Below are 24217 nucleotides of genomic sequence, written 5' to 3'. Positions count from 1 at the left end.
TTGAAGCACATTTGCCATAAGAACAACAAAGATTCTAAAGCCAAATACAAAGCCGGAGGTACTAAATGGGATATTTTGGTATATACAATCAAAAGCCTTAAAAATAATGACCAGATAATTATTAGACAGGCGACCAAAGGGCAGAGGTCTTGTTATACAGAACAGATCTACATGTCTGGCAGAGGCTCTGAGATTGCTTGGAGATAGAGCTACATATAAGACACTCTCCAAGGATCCCCTGCCAGAAAATAACATTTTGCTCAAACAATTACTAGCCAGGGCATTGATGGACCATAAAATCAAAAAACAACGAATATCAGTTTTTATTCAGACAACATCCATTGACCCCACATTTTTACCATATACCTAAGATTCACAAGGACCAGGCTAACACCCCCAGGTAGACCCATTATAACAAGTATCGATAACATCTCCAACAACTTAGGCTGTTATATTGATTATTTCCTCAAGGACCTAGTTACAGAATTACCTTCTTACATCAGAGACTCTGGTCATATGCTGGACATTTTGTCCCCTATCAGGTGGCATCCGCAATAAAAGTGGCTATCTCTGGATGTTACACCATTGTATACATCAATAGAGCATCAATATGGCCTGAAAACAGTTGAATACTATCTGAGCCACAGCAATCTGCATCCCTTACAGCTATATTTTCTCATGCATTCTATAGCGTTTACTCTGACACACAACTATTTCTCCTATATAGGGGATTACTACAGACAAGTCAGAGGAACTGTTATGGGGGCCAGCTATGTCAACTTATTTATGGGTTATTGGGAAGACCAATTTATTTGGGCCAATAACCCCTACAAGGCAAATCTGACCCCATATGCCAGATAGTTTGATGGTGTTCTAATCATCTGGGAAGGAACAGCCGAAGACCTTAGTGGGTTTGCTTCTCATTGCAATAGTAACCCCTTTGGTATATTCTTCACTCATTGACGACACCCACCTTGTCTTCCTAGACCTTGCGTTTCCAGCAGGACAGGATGGTAACATCCTCTCTAAAGCACATTTTAAGCCTAGTGTGGGGAATTCCTATTTACATGCAAAGAGTAACCATCATCCTAGGTGAATCAAGAATATCCCCTTCGGTCAATATTGCAGATTACATAAGACCTGCTCTAAGAAAATAGACTACGAGGAGCAAGGAGAGGTCCTCAGGAAGAAATTCTTGGAGAAAGGTTATAGGGAGGACCATGTAGAGGAAGCATATAGGAAATACTGCTTGCTGTACAGTAAGGATACTCTACAAGGCGTTAACCAAATGGTGAACGAGTCCAGATTTAGGAGTAAAAACAATAACGAAAATGCTAAACCAAATAGGACAGACTCCATTAGGTTCAGCACCACTTATAACACTAAAGCTTTTGAGATACAACGTGCACTTCAGCGCAACTGGAAAATCCTGAGACAGGATCCTGCCCTGGGGAAAATTTTGCTGACTAGACCTGAGATTGTCTTTAGAAATCCTAGAGACTTCAGGAGCCAAATAGCACACAGTAGAGTCCATAAACCCCGGGTTAGTCATGAGGCAACTACAGGAAACAATTGGTCCACATTATTCGACCAAAGGGGGAGCTATAAATGTGGTGTGAGAAATTGTGGGTCTTGCTGTACATGTGGCATAGAGAGAAGGAGGTACTGGGGTGTGGTCGTACCTTTAAGATTAGATAACTTAATAATTGTGGTACCACTTTTGTCATATATGGTCTCATCTGCCCTTGTGGCCTTCTCTGTGTGGGGCATACAACACACTCATTGAGGGTAAGGTTGAGGAAACACAAATGCAGCATCTTGAGCAAGAACAAAAAAGAAAAAGATAAGGAGAGAAATAAATACTTAGTCCCCCGTCCTTTTAGGCAGCATCACAATGGGGATTTGTCTGGCATGAGGGTTTTTGACATTGAGGTCATAGGTAGAGATCAAGATAATGGTAGAAGGTTTCAAAAATTGTGTAAGAGAGAGACCTATTGGATTTTCACTTTGGGATCTCACTTTGACTCCCGGGGAACTCAATAAGGACCTTGAGATCCATGGAGTCATCTAAGGATTACCCATTTATTTGGGGTTTTGTTACTCCACCCCACCAACCCAGCGACTATTCTCATTTTCCGTGTACTAAATACATTATACTTTTATTTCATTTGTGTGTGTGTATATATTACTGGTTACAGATGTGATTGTAGATGGGTGAGAACATCCCTAACCTTTATATTCATTTTCACATTTAGGTACCCATATATGTTTTAGAAACTGGGTCCTTATATCCCATTTTTTTTTTCTTTTCCATCTTTCCATTTTGTTTTGTGCATGGCTGAGAGACATAGAGATAATCTATCCATTTCATTGTTGAGTTAATATGGCACCATACATACTGTATGTTACATATAGGCAACTAAGTCAATCAATAAGTGAGCGTATGATTGGTGTTCTCCAAATCGAGGGTGGGACTTATTTCATTTTTGGCCATTATCATTATTGGTTTTAATTCATTTACTACTGTATCCTCTAGGGGTACTTGCATTTTTACCTTTTGGATATTTGTAACTATAACTAATTACTTAGTGCGTTTTTTATATTTATGGTGGCAATTATGACTATGGTTTTAATTGTATAATCGCATTCTTAAAAATCCTGAGTATTAAATAGATTAATTACCATGTAAATTGTTCATTTAAGATGCTCCCTGATGCATATTGTTGTCATTAAGATATATATGGTGTGTATATGTGGTGTGGATTCACACAGTGGGCCATGTGCCTAGACTGTTGCCGGTCAGATAGGTGGGGCCCCTTGCTGGGTCACTGCTGAGTCCTCTGTGTGGATGCAGTCTGCTTCTTTCTTTGTGGAAAATAGAAGAGCAGTCTGTGACCGGTGGCGGATGAAGTTATGACAGTCTTACCATATAGGTTGGAACAGTCAAATATGGGTAATTGATACAATGGTGTATCGGTGCTATGTGACAGTAAAGATGTGTTCACTAGCGTTTTGAAGTAGGTTTGCCATATTACTTTGTGCTACACAATTTTATTCCCCCCTGCAATGATTATCCTGTCTATACATGTTTCGCTAGCTGTGTTGAGAAAATTCCACACATTCCCCTGTATACACTGTGCAAGCCTCCCTGCTACTGATTAAATGGAATGGCGGCTAAGCTACTATGTAACGGTGTATTCCAAAGAAAATAAGCAGGGCTAGGCATTCTAGCTTACTGCCCTACGTGCTTCCCGTTGTATAAATATCCAGTATTTCCTATAGCACAGAAATCCATTGTGGTGGGCGTACACACGTAGGAGGAGGGAGTTTAGTGTCCCTCGCCAGTGTGCGACCCACTGTGGAACACACCAGGCAGTTGCAATAAGGGCTAAAGTAAGGGCAGAAGTGACGTTGTTGATAGCACGGAAGTGATGTGGGCGGAAGCGACATCAGCGGCCTGGAGCGGGCCTCGAAACGCATCAGCCAGTCATACTGAGGACGTCACATCTGTTATGTTATACTTTGGATGTTATAAATGCATAGATTTGATGTGCCTTTGTCAAGCATATGTTTGTGAGTATGAATTCTTAGCTAATAAAGCTGTTTTTATGGAGGATAATGCACTAGGCCGGTGCACCCTTATTTCCTGATTTCAGTGTATCCAGGCATCCCCAGTCTTGAGAGAGCAGCAAGGTGGCATTTATTTGGAGCCTAGAGCGATACCTTTGTGGGGCCCACCTTTAAGTGCAGGAGAGTGGTGTGTTGCATTTGTTGGAGAAATTATTTTCATGTCATCCAGTCTTTTCCAGATAGAAGATACCAAAAAGTTTCAATCAAGGATCTTTTCCTCTTCTTGAAAGAGCTAATAATAAACCAAAATGTCTGTCAATGTCAACCGCAGTGTTTCTGATCAGTTCTTTTGGTACAAAATGCCCCGTCTGATTGCCAAGGAAGAGGGCAAAGCAAATGCAATAAAGGCAGTAATCGTCAACATGGTTAACATTGCAAAGGTGCTTTATCGGTCTCCTACGTATCCCACTAAATTTTTTTGGTTGTGAGCTGGGAGCACAGAGCCAGTTTGATGTTAAGAATGACTGTTACATTGTCAGTGGATCTCATGAGGCAAATAAGCTGCAAGACATGTTGGATGGATTCATTAAAAAGTTTGTTCTTTGTCCTGAGTGTGAGAATCCTGAAACAGATCTGCATGTAAATCCCAAGAAACAAACAATAGGCAATTCCTGTAAAGCCTGTGGCTATCAAGGCATGCTGGATACAAATCATAAGCTCTGTACTTTCATTCTCAAACCCCCCCCCCCCCCAGAGAACACAGACGCCAGTACAGGCAAAAAGAAGGAAGATAAAAAAGACAGCAAACAATGAATCGCCTGTCCTAACAAAGTTAAATCCTCCACGTGTGGTTGGAGAGCAGGAGGATGATGAATATTGGGTTGAAGACACGACTGAAGAGGCTCAGCGATGCAGAATGGAGGAAATAGGTGATCATGCAAAGAATCTGACGTGAGGACCTGGAAAGGCCAATTGGGGACAGAGTTAACATGGCATTTTACTTTGTAAAGAAAAAGAAGGAAGAGGGAGTTATAGATTCATCAGAAAAGGAGATTCTGATGAATGGCTGAAAGACTAGATGTAAAAACACAGGAGCCATGGTTTTAATAGAAATTTAATTTAATGACAAGATAAGAGAACATGTGAAAAAGGATTCCGCACTATGGTCAGTAACAGCCTCCCTCAAATATAACCAAAGGGTTACACAGATATGAACAAAAGAGGGTGAGAGGGATAGGTGGCGCTGCCTAAGGGGAGAGTGGTGAGTTGTATTTCAGTCTAGTATACCACAACCAGAAAAAAATATATTTAAATGTTAAAATGAAAAGATGTGTAATATGAGTGATAATTGTTAAATAAATACATAAATATATATACCTCAGGTGAATATGAAATTAATAAATAATGAATATTGATGTTTTTTAAAGTGACATGTGCTAAAGGTTGAAAGTATGTGACACTGTGAACAACAATGTAATGCACCATAATCATAAAAAAATATTACAGATGAATAAATAAATATGTTCAATCCATAAAATCCCCCGTTAACACTACTCCAAAAGGTGACTAGGTGCTTAAAAAGTTATAAGTGCTGTAGACCATTGCACAAAGTTAATTTATAGTGATATACCTCAAACACAATGATGTGAAAAAGTGCTGCAGCGTATGAATGAATAAATATATAGTCCATAAAAATATCAGTCCCAGACAAACAAGAAAGTGGATGGTGGAAGTAAAAGTGCTCATGCTCCCCGCTCTCCCAGGACCACACTCATCAGAACAAAAAAACCCCTACAGGGGTACATCTCAATCGCTGGATGAATCTGGTTGGTATAGGTATGCCTGAGGTCCCCACAGGGATATCACGTCCCAATCTCTGAATGAGTCTGGTTGATTCTCAAACTGGGCCACTTAGGCCACAGATGCCCGTCCAGTTTAGCAATCCCCAGGTGAGTAAAGTTGGAAAGACCACATAGTGTAAATCTGTATATATGGTTTTATTAAAGAAATAAAATATTGTACTCACATGTACAGATTACATAGTTACATAGTTTGTGAGGCTGAAAAAAGGCATTAGTCCATCCAGTTCAACCTATGATGTGCTTGTGTTTGCTGTTAACCGTACATTGTATACCCCTGTATGTTGTGGTCTTTAAGGTGGCTGTCTAATAGTTTTTTGAAACTATCGATGCTCCCTGCTGATACCACTGCTTGTGGAAGAGAATTCCACATTCTTACTGCTTTATTTAAGAAAAAATATAAAAATATTTCCGCGCTAATAATAATGAATAAAAGGAAATGATAAATATCAGCAGCCAACACAAAATCAACCAACAGTGATTCAAATTGCAATATAACATAAAAGTGTAGCGCTACAAAAAAATGATAACCATAAAACTAATAGTAAATAAGTGTCCAAATGAATGAGTTCCTAATAATCACGATAGTGTATGAAAAAATGTCCAACTGAATTAATCTTCAATAAAAGTGAAGAAGACATAAATCCACAAGTGCAATGGTCCAAAAGAAAAGGGAGGAATTCTTCCCAGGGCACCAGGAGTGTATGAAGGAAAGGGGACACCTCTGTGATGGGATATGATAAGCAGCTTACCAAATTTCCATGGCTGCTCAGATTAGTGAGCTAGCCTCTCCCAGCTGTTAAATCCAAACCACTGAAGGTTGAAAGGTACTTTTTTAGCTCCAAGGAATCGCCACTTGAGATGTAGTAGGATCGGTATGGGATTGGCACTCATCAATAAATATCGTCAATCATACATGAATATGTGAAGAGAGGAGAGAGGCAACACACATAGCGTAATCCCATTTAAAACTTGTAGTCTTGTTTATTTAAAAGTTATACTCACAGTGTATCTTAACAAACAGGCATATCAATAGCGTTATCAGGGATGAGGATGCGGCGTCCCGCAAAACAGTCCCAGATGGTAGGTGATGGAGGCCGGCTAGTTTCAAGGGGCGTGTGGACGTTGCGTCTGGAGTCGCCAACGTTTCGTCTCAATAGACTTCGTCTGGGCGTGACCCCAGACGCAACTAACACGCCTATGTAGGCGTGTTAGTTGCGTCTGGGGTCACGCCCAGACGAAGTCTATTGAGACGAAACGTTGGCGACTCCAGACGCAACGTCCACACGCCCCTTGAAACTAGCCGGCCTCCATCACCTACCATCTGGGACTGTTTTGCGGGACGCCGCATCCTCATCCCTGATAACGCTATTGATATGCCTGTTTGTTAAGATACACTGTGAGTATAACTTTTAAATAAACAAGACTACAAGTTTTAAATGGGATTACGCTATGTGTGTTGCCTCTCTCCTCTCTTCACATATTCATGTATGATTGACGATATTTATTGATGAGTGCCAATCCCATACCGATCCTACTACATCTCAAGTGGCGATTCCTTGGAGCTAAAAAAGTACCTTTCAACCTTCAGTGGTTTGGATTTAACAGCTGGGAGAGGCTAGCTCACTAATCTGAGCAGCCATGGAAATTTGGTAAGCTGCTTATCATATCCCATCACAGAGGTGTCCCCTTTCCTTCATACACTCCTGGTGCCCTGGGAAGAATTCCTCCCTTTTCTTTTGGACCATTGCACTTGTGGATTTATGTCTTCTTCACTTTTATTGAAGATTAATTCAGTTGGACATTTTTTCATACACTATCGTGATTATTAGGAACTCATTCATTTGGACACTTATTTACTATTAGTTTTATGGTTATCATTTTTTTGTAGCGCTACACTTTTATGTTATATTCTTACTGCTTTGACAGTAAAGAACCCCTTACGTAATTTAAGGTTAAACCGTTTTTCCTCTAGTTTTAGTGAGTGGCCATGTGTCTTATTGTATTCCCTTTCTCTGAAAAGTTTGTTCCTTATGCTAGGGTCAGTACAGTATTTGTACATTGATATCATATCCCCTCTCAATTGTCTCTTCTCCAGAGAGAATAAGTTCAATGCTTGTAGTCTTTCCTCATAGATGAGATCCTCCATACCCCTAATTATTTTCGATGCCCTTCTCTGGACTCCCTCCAGTTCCAGCACATCCTTTCTGAGGACTGGTGCCCAGAACTGGACGGAATACTCCAGATGTGGCCGGACCAGGGTCTTGTAGAGTCGGAGAATTATCTCTTTATTTCCTTTATTTCCAGGTCCTTTTCCATCTTAGATTCACCCAGAGGTTCCCCCCCTAGTGAGTAGCTTGCTTTCATGTTTCTGAAGCCCAAGTGCATTACTTTACATTTTTCAACATTAAACCTCATCTGCCATGTAGTTAACCACCCCATTATTTTGTTCAGGTCTGCTTGTAAGGTTTCCACATCCTGCATAGAAGATATTGGCATGCTTAGTTTAGTATTGTCCACAAATACCGAGATTGTGCTAGATATCCCATCCTCTAGGTCGTTTATGAATGAATGAATTAATTAATTAAACAGGATTGGTCCTAGGACAGAACCTTGGGAGAGCCACTTTCCACACCCGCCCAATCCGAGTACTCCCCATTTATCACCACCCTCTGGACTCGCCCCTGGAGCCAGTTCTCTATCCAGGTACTCACCTTATGGTCCATACCTATGTACCTTAGTTTGTACAGTAAGCGTTTGTGGGGAACGGTGTCAAAGGCCTTTGCAAAGTCCAGATACAGGACATCCACAGGCTTTCCTTTATCTAGATGGCAACTCCCTTCATCGTAGAAGGTTAATAGATTGGTCTGGCAAGAAAGATTTTTCATGAATCCATGCTGATTACTACTAATAATAATACAGTTCTCATTACTAAAGTCTTGTATATAGTCTCTTAACATCACCTCCAAAATTTTGCAGACTACTGATGTTAGACTGACCGGCCTATAGTTACCTGGGATATATCTCGGCCCTTTCTTAAATATTGGTACCACATTGGCTTTTTTCCAATCAGCTGGCACCATACCCATCTGTAGACTATCCCTAAAGATTAATAGATATGTAATGAGCGTGGTAGACATGCAATTCCGGAACGTGGATCCGTTCCAAAGACCGGAAGCGGAAGTGACGTACTGGCGCCCTACTAGTTTTGTCATAAAGACGTAGTCAGAATGTCTGAACGACCAGGAGTGATACTACATCTTTGTTAAGGGTGGAGAGGGGGGCCTCATTATCTTTGGTCATCTGGTTGAGCAGCCTAGACAGGCTATTGTGCTCACAATGAGTGGATAGAGAAGGTGAACAGTGTATAGTCTATGAGCAAATAACCTACTACATATAGTTACCGCTGGATGATGGGTCTCCTTGTAAAGGAGGGCCCCTCTTTGTAGGAACACCACCCCTTTTAACATCAATGGTCGTACCTGTCTATATAGTCCCAGCGCCTTCCCTGGAATTTGGATGCCTGGCACATTTGGTGATTGGAGAATGTCTAAAAGGCCTCTGTAGCCCCGATGAAGCTCTTGGTGAAATGTGTCGGCTTTGAGGACCTGCCCTTTCCGTGATCAGGGACATTTTTATATTTTGTATCTCCAATATTCCTATTAGGAATATGTTTAGTGTCTAATTATGTTTTGTTAAGCTGTCTATGGATGTAATACATTTATATTTTTTTATATATATATATATATATATATATATATATATATGATCATCCCTCCTTTGTGGCCTTGGAAGTCCTACTTTTCTATACATTTGGTTGGTTTATCTTCTGGGTAGGCTGTCCACAAGGTTTAAGAATATGTCTATGGGAATGTATGACCATTCTTCCAGAAGCGCATTTGTGGGGTCAGGCATTGATGTTGGACAAGAAGGCCTGGCTCACAGTCTCCACTCTAACTTATCCCAAAGGTGTTCCATGGGGTTGAGGTCAGGACTCTGTGCAAGCCAGTCAAGTTCCTCCACCCCAAACTCGCTTGTTTATGTCTTTATGATCCTTGCTTATAGGGGGGCTTATAGTGGGGGATTGTTTTTCAGGGGTTGGGCTTGGCCCCTTAGTTCCAGTGAAGGGAACTCTTAAGGCATCAGCATACCAAAATATTTTGGACAATTTTATGCTCCCAACTTTGTGGGAACAGTTTTAGGGATAGTGTAAGATTCTGGTACCTCCGGTACCCTTAATCACCACTTTCTCTGTAATGTGTCCCACCTTTCTCTTCAGGTGGTACACATATCCCTTTAAGAACGATGATGTCACTGCTGAGCGCCGCAGAGCGGCTATTTCAACCGCCGGCGGTCTCACTCACATTGTTCGTTCAACCTGCCTTGTTATCCACATGCTTTCAAGCCTGTCTCTCGATCGAAACCTCCAGCTATTCCCTTTACCTGGAGCAGACCGGAACCTCGCTACTGATCCCTGTATCTCGCTACCGGATCATTCCTTATCTACTGGACCTCTCTAAACTACTAACATTACAAGTGATAAGTACCCCGCAGGGGAACCCTCCATAACCTTATTGCACTATCTACCTATACACATTAAGGACTGTTACTACCTATCCATACTATCCTATCATCTGCACTGTTACATAGATTGCTAACTCTTGAGCCTACTACCATCTATCATCTGCACTGCTGCATAGATTGCTAGCTCTCCTGTCTACTACTATCTATCCTTGCACTGGGTTAGTCTATCCTGTATTTGTCATCTGCTGTCCTCACCACCTGTTAGCATACTCGATACTAACCTATCTGCATTCCTAAATACCATCTTGAACTCTCCTATACAAACCTATCAAGTGATTACCATCCTTGTCACTGTTCACACCTGTCCCTTCAGCACATCACCTTCATACTATCATATACATCCTATCACTCCAGGAACATCTCATTGAGTGTGTATATATCTGTATGTTGAAGCTGACAGGCCCACGGTGATGAGTCCTGGAGAGTTGGATCTGGTATTCAACACATCTCTACATGACTACTGAGTGGAGATTTTGCACAAAACAAGGTCCGTTAAGAAAAGGATGAGTGAGTTTGGGGCGGTGGAACTTGACTAGCCTGATCTCAACCCAATAGAACACCTTTGGGATGAATTAGAGCGCAGACTGCGAGCCAGGCCTTCTCATTCAACATCAGTGCCCGATCTCACAAATGCGCTTCTGGAAGAATGGTCAAATATTCCTATGGACACACTCCTAAACCTTGTGGACAGCCTTCCCAGAAAAGTTGAAGCTGTTATAGTTGGAAAGGGTGGGCCAACTCAATATTGAACCCTGCGGACTAAGACTGGGATGCCATTAAAGTTCATGTGCGTGTAAAGGCAGGTGTCCCAACACTTTTGACAATATAGTGTATATCTACATATACACTATATTACCAAAAGTATTGGAACACCTGCCTTTACTTGCACATGAACTTTAATGGCATCCCAGCCTTAGTCTGGGATAGAAAGGTGTTCTATCATGTTGAGGTCAGGACTCTGGGCAGGTTAGTCAAGTTCCTTTACCTCAAACTCACTCATCCATATCTTTATGGCGTGGGGTCCCCCCAAAATCCATACCAGACCCTTATCCGAGCATGCAGCCTGGCAGGCCAGGAAAGGGGGGGGGGTGAGCGAGTGCACCCCCTCCTAAACCGTACCAGGTCGTTTACCCTCAACATGGGGAGGGTGCTTTGGGATGCCCCCAAAGCACCTTGTCCCCATGTTGATGGGGACAAGGGCCTCTTCCTGACAACCCTGGCCTGTGGTTGTGAGGGTCTGTGAGTGGGGGGCTTATTAAGGTCTGGAAGCCCCCTTTACAAGGGGGGTCCCAGATCCCGCCCCCCCATGTTAATGAGTATCAGGTACTGTACCAATATCGTACCAATACCCATTAACCAAAAAAAGTGTAAAAAAGTAAAAACCACAGAACACAGTTTTTGACAAGTCCTTTATTAAAAAGAAAAACAAAATGTCCCTCAATGTAAATCCATTGTCAATCACGACACCAGCCGAACCCAAAAAATAGAAAAAAATGCTTCGCCTCTTAAGAGGCTAATCGCCGTCTGCCCGATCTTTGGCTTTGACAGTTCTTTTATAGGCAAGGGGCAGGCCACCCATTAGAAGGGGGGAGGTGCCACTGGGTCAAGTACCCCCCCACCCCAAAGCACCCACCCCCCTATGTTGAGGGCATGTGGTCTGGTATGGTTCAGGAAGGGAGGGCCACTCGCTCGTCCCCTTCCTTTCCTGACCTGCCAGGCTGTGTGCTCGGAGAAGGATCTGTTATGGATTTTGGGGAGGGCCCCACGCCGTTTTTTTTTTTCATTTTGGAGGAGGATTCCCCTTGAAATCCAACCAGACCCGAAGGGCCATGTATGGACTGGGAGGGGGGCCCTATGAAAATGTTTAATTTTTTTTTATCTGTATTGCCGGGAGCCGGCAATACATTACAGCCCGAGCAAGTTTAAATGACATTTTTTCCTTTAGAAATGTCAGTATTGCTGCAGCAGGTTCCATACATCGTACAGATGTGCCACTTTACAGGCAAATTAAGGGGGCCCCCCCAGGCACAATATTTAAAGGAATTTTTAATTTTTATTGTTTTACTTTAAGCATTATTAAAGTCACTGCTCCTTTAAAAACGATTGTTTTAAAAAAACATTTTTGCATTGATGCATGTCCCCCAAGGCAGTACCCAGACCCCTTTACTTTTTATGGCAGATACACTTTTTATGGCATAAACTTGCATATAAGCCTTTAAAATGAGGACCTTTGATTTTTCATGTTCGTGTCCCATAGACTTTAATAGAGATCACATGTTCACTAGAACTTTTTCCCTGTTCGAGATGTTCTGGTGCGAACCGAACGGGGGGGGGGGGGGGGTTCGACCCATCACTCGAGTGTATGATTAAGTACGCCCGTGTGAATGAAGCCTTACAATTCTTGTAATGTACAGTGATCACCCAGAGAATATTGTCTTTTTCTCAACAAAAGTGAATGTATTATTTAAAGCTAAATTCCAGACAAACAATCAAATACAAAGATGATTTACATACATGAGAGCTGTTTTACCTGCCAAAGGATTTGTATTTCTATCACCAGTCCTGGTATTTACATAGCTCTGCCACAAAGTCTTGTCTGATAGGAAAGAAGACCTGATCTTTCTATGCTTTAGTTTACATGTCCTCTCCCCACCCTGCCTTGAAAGAAGAAGCATCACACTGATGAGCTCACCCCCTTGTCATTCTGCTCTCCTATTTTTAGTTTCAGCAGGTCGGTGGATGTCATTCATCATAATTGACAAAGATCTGCATCGCTCGACAATGTGATTGATAATAAATCTTCACTAAATAACTTTTTGGGGTTTATTTTTTTAACAAAGGAAAACATGGTAGTCATTATTTACTAATTATATTTTTTTGTGAATGAGTAGAGATTCTATGTACTCCTTACACATTCACATACTGGGAAACAATATCTGGGGGCTGACTAATTTTAAAAAGAGGCTCCCAGATTCTGATATGTCTGCAGACCCCCACAACCACTGGGCCAGGGTTTGGGTGAAGAGGCCCTTGTCCTCTTCAACATGGGACACATTGCAAACTTGGCCCCCCTTACCCGGCCAGGCAGGCTGCAAGCTTAGATACGATCCTAGTATGGATTTAAGGGGCCCCCTTTTGTTTACTTATTTTTTTGCTTGGGTTTCCCCCTTTAAATCCATACCACACCCCAAAAGTCTGTTATGTAATATGGGTCGAACACCACACTGTTTTTCCTCTTTTGTTTTGTTTTGTTTGTGTAGGTTCCCCCCATCCATACCAAACTCTGATCAAATATAAGGGTTTATTATGTAGTTTATTGGGGAACCCATACTATTTTTTTTGTGGGGTCCCCATCTATACCAGACTGTCATCTAAGATAATGGTCTAGTATAGGCCAAGAGAATCCCCTGCTGCTTTGTTGACAACCAGAATGAAACAACTGGGAGCTGTCAATTTCCAGCAATTTAAACCACTTTACTTTTCATTTGTAAATGCCAGTATTGCTGCAATAAGTTGTATAACATTTTTACAAAATGTTTTGCTCTGGTACATTTTCCCCAGGGCAGTGCAACCCCCCCCCCCCCCCCAATCCTGTTTCTTTGACAATTACTTGACTATTAGCTAGAAAATGGACATTACTGATTTCATGTAAGGATGAGCTCAGGTTTGTTCGCACACAAGTCCAAACTCGCCTGAGCTATCCTGCCAAAAAGTTATCACTGCAGATATCCAATCAGAAGCATTCCCTGTCCCACAGCAACATGTATACAAGGGGTGTGTACATGTGCAGCTGTGAGGTGGGAATTGCCTCCACCACTTATAATTGGCTGTCTTCACTGACAACTACTTGGTTGGATACTCATACCCAAACATGCCTGAGCTCACCCCTGATTTCTAGGACTTGGCTCCATTGACTTCCATGGGGTTCAGTTTCAATACTCGAGCATCAATAATGTTCTGTAATCCCATCCCGAACCGAACCCAGGTAAGTTTTGCTCATCATTTGTGCTTACATTTAAAAAATACATTCAATAATGTACTTATAATTACAGAATTGCATTAATGTGTGCCTTTTATTTTTGCCTGGAGTTCAAATTTTACTTATTCTGTGTTGTTATTCCTCCAGAATTGCATGCAGTTCATGACAAAATCAGGAAACAGCGGCTTCCATCGGCTGCATCTGAAGCTGAAAATTTGCTTTCTTATCAGACTGAAAACTATTAAACTGTACTGTAACTGTAAAAAAACAGCATTTGATGTGCCAGAATAAAATAATGTATCATTTACAAAACAGTTATGGCTGTTTGGCTGGAAAGTTGTTATTAATGATTCAATATGTTACCATTAATTTTAAAAACAGCCGTCCTATGTTAAAGAATTAACTTAAAAAAGCATGTAGTGCCAGTTACATTAATAAACAAAAGAATCATGCCACTTATGAAGCATATCTAATTTATATTGTTCAATTTCATAACATTTACAGAGAAAATCTGAAAAATGCTGTTAACATGATTGAAAACCTGATTAACATACTAAGCAGCAAATAACTAGGAATGCTGCATATTTAAATAGCTCACATCAATATCATCTACAGTATGTTTACATGATTGTAATAATATTTTAGGGACAATATGTGCTGGTATCAGCATTTAAAAAATAAAGAATTGTTAACAGAAAAAAAGCTGGCAAAAAGCATTGAAGGTTCAAAGTATCAAGAACCTAGAAAGTTGAATCCAAGAACAAAGGTGTAGCTTACCAGTCTTTATATGTTTTCTGCAACTACAAAAAATACTAGCAGATCTTGCCAGAACTCTGGTGTCTTTGTAACTTCCTGTGCACTGACCTGATAAGATCTTCTCTCTATGTAATGGAGATAGTGCTACCATTAAAGATCATTGGGCCCCATACAACCTACCTGGCAGACCATTCCACTCCACCCCCCACTCCCCCTGCACATTATGACTGTTGGAACTAGTGTGTGCAATGTACACTCACAGTATGTAGTATTAGTGGAGTGAATACGTATGTAAAGTGCAGTGAGCGGTAGGAAATGGCAGTGCAGAGCTGTCGAGTATGTGGTATATAGCAGTAGGAAAGTACAGGGCAGTGAACAATAGGTAGTAGTAGAGCAGGACAGTGAGCAGTATGACGTGGCAGGACAGGTGAGAAGTGTATAGTAGCAAGGTAGGGGAGTGAGCAGTATGTAGTCACAAGGCAGTGGGCAGTATGTAGTAATAGGACAGGGCAGTGAGCAGTTTTTAATGGCAGGGCAGTAACCAGCATGTAGTGGCAGGGCAGTATACAATGTGTATTAGTAGGGAAGGAAAGGACAGTAAGCAGCAGTGTAGAACATTGAGCAGTATGTAGCAGTAGGGCTGTAAGTAAGCAGTATGTAGTTGCAGGTCATTCAGTAGGTAGTATATAGTGACAGGGTAGTCAGTAAGCAGTATGTAGTGGCAGGTCATTCAGTGGGTAGTATATAGTGACAGGGTAGTCAGTAAGCAGTATATAGTGGCAGCACGGGTTCAGGCAGTGATCAGTATATAGTGGCGGGGCAGTGAGTGGGCAGCATACAGTGGCAGAGCAGTCAGTAAGCTATATGTAGTAGCAGGGCAGGGTGGGGCACTGAGCAGTATGTAGTGGCGGGGCAGTGAGTGAGCAGCATATAGTGGCAGGGCAGTCATTAAGCTGTATGTAGTAGCAGGGCAGGGCGGGGCACTGAGCAGTATGTAGTGGCAGGGCAGTGAGTGGGCAGCATATAGTGGCAGGGCAGTCATTAAGCTGTATGTAGTAGCAAGGCAGGGTGGGGCACTGAGCAGTATGTTGTGGCAGGGCAGTGAGTGAGCAGCATGTAGTTGCAGGGCAGTGAGCAGTATGAAGTAGCAGGGTAGGCTAGGGCAGTGAGCAATATGAAGTAGCAGGGTAGGGTAGGGCAGTGAGCAGTATGAAGTAGCAGGGTAGGGTAAGGCAGTGAGCAGTATGCAGTGGTGGGACAGTAAGCAGCATGTAGTAGAACAGTAGTCTGTAAGTAGTATGTAGTGGCAAGGCAGGGCAGTGACCAGTATGTAGTAGCCATCTCATCTAACAACAACCTAACATATTTTACATTTTTGTTTTTAAGTAAATGTTTATGTGTGTTCTTTCCAGTGCAGTTAGGCTCCGTTTCCACTGCCGCGGCTACGAAGTCGTGCTACTTCTAGCGCGACTTCGTAGCGAAAGTAAACTGCGGCTTTGGGTGCGACTTGTCCCTCATTATAGAGGGAAGTCCCACTGAAGCCGGCTCAAAAGTAGCGCACAAACTACTTTTGAAGTCGCCGCAACTGAAGTCGCGGCAGTGGAAACGGGCCGAATTGAAATCAATCGCTTTTGACTTGCCATGTCAAGTCGCACAGCAAGTCGCACTAGTGGAAACCGGCACTTACATCTAATTCTTGCTATGATGCATCCAGGGGGTTCCTTTCCTGGGTTTCCCAAAAAAATGTAATTGTATTATATCGCATAGCTGCTTTGAGTTCTGCCACTTATACAGTGATGGTAGGGGAATCACTCACTCTTCAACTTCTACATTCAGAAAATGTGTTGTGTTCTTTTCACAGAATACATAGCTTTCTCTGAATAGATGAGGCAGAGATCTTCATATTCATCCATTCCCCCCCCCCCTCTCTCCTTATCCATTCAGAGAAAGCTTTGAATGCACTGAAAATATTACAATATGTTTAAGAGTTCATAATCACTCTAAGAGCATCAAACCGTACAGTATCTGTGCTGGAAGATCAAAGATGACAGTGGTTTGCTGCATAATACAACTAAAATTCTTAGGATCCCCCGGTACTCTTTAAGCTGAACCCAGCACAAGGTAAAAAATGTTTTGTTCTAGAATTTCACTTTCAGTAGCAACACATATAAAGCATATAAAGTTTCCCTTAATTTCTGTTATAAAAAGTTTTAAACAAATAGTCTATCTTCATAAATGTAGGAGCTATTTTTTATATTACATTAGCTTATATATATATATATATATATATATATATATATATATATATATATATATATATATATATATATATATATATATATATATATATATATATATATACTGTATATACAGTATATATACATTTTGTTGTACTTATTTCTTGAGGCCTTTAAATGCCAGGACAGTACACACAGGTATTTGCTAAGAAGCATTATGAATAGTTTAATAAACGAGATAAAATCAGATTTTTTCACATTTTAAAAAGATATTTTACAGGGAAGGGGCATACTTTTAATTACACCCCAAAACACATTCTGGTACTCCTCCTGAGTATGAGGATATCACATGTGTGAGACTTTTGCTGCCTAGCTGCATAGAGGAGCCCAAAATGTTATTTTTCCAGAGGCCCTGAAGTGCCAGGGCAGTAGAAAAATCCACAAATTACCACATTTTAGAAAGCATACAAAAAACAGAGTGTTTCTGGCACAAAGGTAATGCTGGATCAGCATGAAGAACTAAGTCTGATTAGTAGCAACAGAAAAAGTCAATAGTTCATGTATAAACCATATATTAGTCCATCAGTATAGAGAAGCTATTAGAGATGAATGGTGGCAGCTATCCTCAGAGTATAGCCAGCTCTGTAACAAAATGACAAGAAGTGAGAGAACAGGGAAGCACCACCTAAGTGTAGAGGTTAAAAGGCAGAGGTTAAAAAGAGTGGAGAAAGCCATGCTGCAATAAATGCCTTTTAAACTCCACACTTAGGTGGTGCTTCCCTGTTCTCTCTCTTCTAGAAAGCATACAACACAAGAAGAAAAGGTAAACACTGGCTGTGATTAGCAACACTGAAAACATTGGCACTGACTGTGATCAGCAAACTGAAAACACAGTTACTGGCTGAGGCAGTACTGGTGCATTTTTGACTCCCTAGGCAAAGTCTCATTTTGCCGCCCACATTTGCTCCGTCACTGACTCCTTTTCCCTGCCCATACGGTGGAGGTGGCGGTGGGGATTTTTGTGGTGCCTCTTCACTATTTCTTTAGCTGTGGTCCCCAGGCCTGCACCTGGGCCCGCACTTGCTCCTCTGGACCCGGCCTGAAGACAAATAAAGGCGTCCCCGGCTGGCTTCCTCACATCAGCTGTGGTCCACAGGTATATAGACAGGCTAGGGTAGTATATAGACAGGCTAGGGTTGTATATGGACAGGCTAAGGTAGTATATAGACAGGCTTGGGTAGTATATGGACAGGCTAGGGTAGTATATGGGCAGGCTAGGATAGTAAATGGACAGGCTAGGGTAGTATATGGACAGGCTTTGGTAGTATATGAACAGACTAGGGTAGTATATGGACAGGCTTTGGTAGTATATGAACAGGCTAGGGTAGTATATGGACAGGCTTTGGTAGTATATGAACAGGCTAGGGTAGTATAAGGACAGGTTAGGTTAGTGAATAGACAAGCAAGGGTAGTATAAGGAAAGGCTAGGTAGTATATAGAAAGGTTAGGGTAGTATATGGAAAGGCTAGGGTAGTATATGGACAGGCTAGGGTAGTAAATACACAGGCTAGGGTAGTAAATTGACAGGCTAGGGTAGTATATGGACAGGCTAGGGTAGTGTGTAGACAGGCTAGGGTAGTCTTACAGGAGTTGCTTTGGGTGGTGGGCTCGCAGAACCCAGCTTACCCTAGAGAGCTCTATTTTCCAGCTCCGTTTTCCAGCTCCCCTAGGTCCTCTTACGTGTTAGTCACCCTGTGTCTATTAGGGGCACAGGGTGACTGAGAACCCCAGTCAGGTCTGTCCTAACCAGACCCCCAGTGCAACCACACTGGACGCATTTTGTTTTACTCCTGTTATCCTGGGTTATATAGATATTGAAGGGGCTCCTTCACTTGGGACAGTAATATTTTTTAACAATATCCCTCAAGAAATATATGAAAATAAGTAATTCCACCTTTCAGACTGCTAGAATATTGTAGGCTAGAGATGGCCTTGCAGTTCGCCCAGCGGTCGGTTCATGGCAAATTTTGCTCGTTCGCTGTTCGCCGATCATGCGGACATATGGCGATGTTCGCGGCCACCATATTCTTTTACATTGTTAAGAACTTTGATCCATGACACATCCTTCAGGTGGTACAGGACAGCCAATTGAGACATTTCAGCACATGGACATACCCCCTACCTTATAAATAGACCTGACCTGGCTGCCATTTTACATCCTGCCTTTTGTCAGTGTAGGGAGAGGTTTGCTGTGTGGAGCAGGGACAGATTGTCAGTGACACATATCGCTAGCAAATAGGTCCACAAAAGTCCTTTTAAGGACTGGTATAGGTGCTTTTGTCAGTGTAGGGAGAGGTTGCTGTGTGGATCAGGGACAGACTGTCAGTGAAACAAATCGCTAGGTAATAGGTCCACAAAAGTCCTTTTAAGGACTGGTATAGGTGTACTATTGTTTGGTGTGCAGTATATAGGGGTTTAATACACTTATAACATATTTTCTAATATAGAAAGCATATTATAGTGGATTTGAAGTGGGGTGTTATATAACAATATACTTTCATAATAGTGTATTTGGGTACTGCAGAAATGTTGCCTCTTTCACTGCGTTACCTCTGCTACACACAGTGACAAACATTACTGGGGAAAAAAAGTATTATAACTGGTTTGATATACCAGTGGCCCCCCAAAACGACAGATTGAAGCGGGGTGTTATACTTTCATAATAGTGTATTTGGGTACTGCAAAAATATTGCCTCTTTCACTGCATTACCTCTGCTACACACAGTTACAAACATTACTGGGAAAAAAGTATTATAACTGATGTGATATACCAGTGGCCCCCCACAACGACAGATTGAAGCGGGGTGTTATATAACAATATACTTTCATAATAGTGTATTTGGGTACTGCAGAAATGTTGCCTCTTTCGCTGCTACACACAGTGACAAACGTTACGGGGACATTTTTTTTATAACTGGTGTGATAGACCAATGGCCCCCCAAAACCACAGATTGAAGCGGGGTGTTATATACCTTCTTCCACATATACTGCGCTTCTCTAGAGACTTTTGTCACAGGGTCATTTAAAAAATGACAGGCAGAGGAAGAGGCAGGCCCTTCCGCAGGGGTAGGGCAGTAGCACCAGGCCGGAGCCAAAGTGGGAAGTTGCAGAAGGTGCGTTTGATTACGTCAAATGATGCATCAGACTTGGTTGAGTGGCTCACTCAGCCTTCCTCTTCTGCACCCTCCTGATCCTTTTTATTTGCACCCTCTTGACTCTCTGCTGTGTGCACCCCCAAAGACACCACCACCACCACCACCATATACCCTCCGCTTGAGTCACAGGAATTATTCTCCAATCCATCACAAGACATTTACGATGTGCAGCCATTCTTGGCATCGGATCAGGAAGAGGAGGTAGCAACAGCTGCCTCTCAGCAGTCTGACGACAGTACCCAGATCAGCCCAAGGAGGTTGGTCCCCACTGTTGCTGCCTACTTCGAGATCTCTAATGTTAGTGGTGGGGAAGGTGTTGTCGATGATGCAGAGGCAAAATTTCTGCAGTACCCAAATACACTATTATGAAAGGTTATTGTTATATAACACCCCCTCTTCAATCTGTCATTTTGGGGGGCCACTGGTCTATCACACCAGTTATAATACTTTTTTCTAATTGCGTTTGTCACTCTTTGTAGTTGTAGTATCGCCGCAGAACCGCTCACCAGTCACAATGCTGCACAATACAAATCCACTATAATATGCTTTCTATATTCATCCAGCATTGCAACTTCCTCATCTTCCTGCTCCTTGACGGCTTGATCAATGACACGATGCAATGCACGCTCCAGAAAGAAGGCGTAAGGTACGATGTCACTGATGGCGCCCTGGCTGCGACTGACCAGTTTGGTGATCTCATCAAATGGCCACAGAAGTCTGCATGCGTCGCGCATGAGCAGCCACTGGCACAGTGAAAAAAACCCAAGCTCCCCAGAACCTGTCCTGCCGCAGAGTTCGTACAGGTAGTCGTTAACTGCACATTTCTGCTGGAGCAGCCTATCAAGCATATATACCAGGTTGAGTTAGATTGCGTCGGGCAGTAACAAATAAAACATCTGAGGGGCAGGTTGTGTCGCTGCTGAATGTCAGCAAGGCGAGCCATGGCTGTGTAAGATCTTCTGAAATGGGCCGAGATTTTCCTGGCCTGCCGCAAGATGTCCTGGACCCCAGGGTATTTGACAACGAATCGCTGCACGACCAAGTTCAGGACGTGTGACATGCATGGCACGTGTGTAATTTGGCCCTGTTTCAGTGCGCTCAGCAGATTGACACCGTTGTCGTACACCACTTTACCAATTGAGCAGTGTTAGCCACTGATCTGCCTGTGAACGCAAAGCTGAAAGGAGTGCAGGACCAGTGTGGCTCTTGGCTTCAAGGCACAACAGACACAGCACAGCATGACAACGTCTCACCTGGCATGTGAATAGGTTCTGGGAATCTTGGGCAGGGCAGCGGAAGAGACGGTAGCAGCGGTAAAGGAGGAGTCAGCCGAGGAGGAGAGGGAGGATGGAGTAGGAGGAGGAGAAGAAGAGGCAGGCCTGCATGCAATCCGTGGCGGTAAAACCAAATCTACACGGGTGCCACAGGTTACATGCTTGACAGCCGTCAGAAGGTTCACCCAGTGGGCAGTAAAAGTTATATACCTTCCCTGTTTGCTAGACCACGTGTCTGTGGTCAGATGTATCTTGGCACCGACACTGTGTGCCAGAGATACATTCACTTGCCGCTGAACATGGCCATATAGCTCTGGGATGCCCTTCTGCGAGAAATATTTCCTTCCTGGGACCTTCCATTGTGGTGTTCCAATGGCCACAAATTTTCGAAAGGCCTCTGAGTCCACCAGTTTATGTTGCAGTAGTTGGCGGGCTATCAGTTCCAACAAGCCAGCAGTCAACCACTGGGCAAGAGCATTATCCGGCGTCATCATTTTTTTACTCTCGAACATTTGGGCCATGGAAGCCTGCCTTTTTCCAGAAAAACTCGAGGACGGCATGATGGAAGGTTGAGTGGAGGACAATTGTGAGGAGAGCGGAGAAGGAGAAGGAGAAGAGGCTGGACGGTGAGAGCCTGGAGTGTGGCTTTGTGTGTTCTGACAGTGTTGCTCCCACTGGGCTCGGTGATGGTAGTCCAGGTGCCTTCTTAAGGTGGTAGTCCCTAGGTGAGTGTTGGGCTTACCGCGACTTATGCGTTGACTGCAAAGGCTGCAGATGGCAAAACTATTGTCAGCAGCGGATAGGTTAAAAAAAGCCCACACTGCAGAGCCATATGCAGGGGTCCTGGTAGTGCCAGATGTGACCGTACATGGTTGATGGCTCGCTCCTGATACATTAGCAGTCTGGTTTGTCCCTCATGTGCAATGTAAGTTCGGCCTGCTTCTCCTCCCTATCTGCTTGTCCATCTCTCCCTCTGAACTCCCCTCCTCCTCCTCTTCCTCTATTTTGGGCACCCACGTGTCCGACTACATCGGGTTAACGGCCGATGTGGACGCTCTGAGAAGTGATGAACCCCTGGACTACTGGGTGGGCAGGTTTGACCTCTGGCCAGAGCTTGCACAATTTGCAATGGAACTGTTGGCTTGCCCCACGTCCAGTGTCCTGTCCGAAAGGATGCTCAGCGCAGCAGGGGGGATCGTGGCGATAAGCGCACTCGCCTAGCTCATGACAGTGTTGACTACCTCACATTTCTAAAAATGAATGAGGCATGGATCTCGGAGGAATTCAACACATGTGACCAGTAGACCCTGTTTGATTCAAATTCCTCATGACAGGCCACAAATATCCGCCACCACCCATAACAATTCATGGTTCCTGTCTTAGGTAAATACAGCGGCATAAAAGGCCTTTTATGTCCGTTAAATGCCTAATTGCTAAAGTCTGTCCCTGCTCCTCACAGCAACCTCTCCCTACACTGACAAAAGACTTTTGTGGACCTATTAGCTAGCGATTTGTGTCACTATACAGTCTGTCCCTGCTCCACACAGCAACCTCTCCCTACACTGACAAAAGACTTTTGTGGACCTATTAGCTAGCGATTTTTGTCACTAACTCTCTGTCCCTGCTCTACACAGCAACCTTCAGCCACAGAATACAAAGTTCTTTGCTGTCAGGTGATGCCTTTTGGCTAATTTTTGGGGCCTGTACTGGCCGACACTTACTTCTATATCCTGTGAATGCCTAATGTACCTCCAGCCACAGAATACAAAGTTCTTTGCTGTCAGGTGTATGCCTGTTAATGTGAAAAAACAAAAATTAAACCCGCGCTACACAACGTGAAAATTTAAATAAAGATAAATGCAATAATGGGCAGCTGCTGCAGACACTAAGAAAATCTTAGGAAAATATGATGAAAACAAAATTATGCAGCGCTAGCTCAAATGAAGTGTTGAGTGCTGTGATATAAATACAATAATCAGTATTTTATAAAGTGCACGCTGTATGATCAAATATAAAAAAGTGCTAAGTGCTTATAAATATCTGAGCAGTAACAGATAAATATATATAATTAAATATGATAGTGCACAATAAACAAATAAGTGGTTAGAAATAGTCCAAATAAATATTCAGTGCTTGGAAAAAGTCCTTATAGTGATCCAATTAAGGTGCCAAGGTGCCAAATAATTAAGGTGCTTGCAGAGTGATATGGTGCCCCTCAAGGTTCCCCACTCACCAGATTGCAGATAATCATAGACCTTCAAAATTATTGCACATTGCCCGGGATCTTTACAGGACCAGAACTTCTCCTATGTAGCCTTGGAAATTTATTGGGTCAGCATCCGCTGCTATACAGTCCAGCACAAAGAGCTGTTGGCTAATTTTTGGGGCCTGGAATGGGCGACACTTACTTATGTATCCTGTGAATGCCTAATGTGCCTCCAGCCACAGAAGACAACGTTCTTTGCTGTCAGGTGAACGCCTGTTGGCTAATTTTTGGGTCCTGTACTGGCCAACACTTCTTTATCCTGTGAATGCCTAATTTTTCAGACTGGAATTGAAAATCAATGGGTCTGTAAACTAAATTGTGGAATGGATGCGGACCCATTTTACAGACGTGTAAATGGACCCTATATGTATTTGACATGTATTTACTGGCTGCTGTCAGTTCTGGCTGATTTAGAAAAAAAAATAAAATATTTTTGCTGAAAAAAGAAAAAAAAAACGTATGGCAACTTTTCCAATA

The 24217-nt window shown here is 42.7% G+C and overlaps 1 pseudogene across 1 annotated transcript; it reads left to right on the top strand.

Moving 5' to 3' along the window:
* The first annotated feature begins 3791 nt into the window (after positions 1-3791).
* LOC309544769 (eukaryotic translation initiation factor 5-like) lies at positions 3792-4677 on the top strand (annotated as a pseudogene). Its single transcript has one exon. The product of its transcript is annotated as a eukaryotic translation initiation factor 5-like (transcript).
* The last annotated feature ends 19540 nt before the right edge of the window (positions 4678-24217 follow it).

Source organism: Pelophylax lessonae (genome assembly GCF_965119305.1).
Source record: "Pelophylax lessonae genome assembly, chromosome: 1".
NCBI lineage: Eukaryota > Metazoa > Chordata > Amphibia > Anura > Ranidae > Pelophylax > Pelophylax lessonae.
The sequence above is the reverse complement of the archived record's forward strand: the minus strand, read 5'-3'. Positions and strand labels throughout refer to the sequence as shown.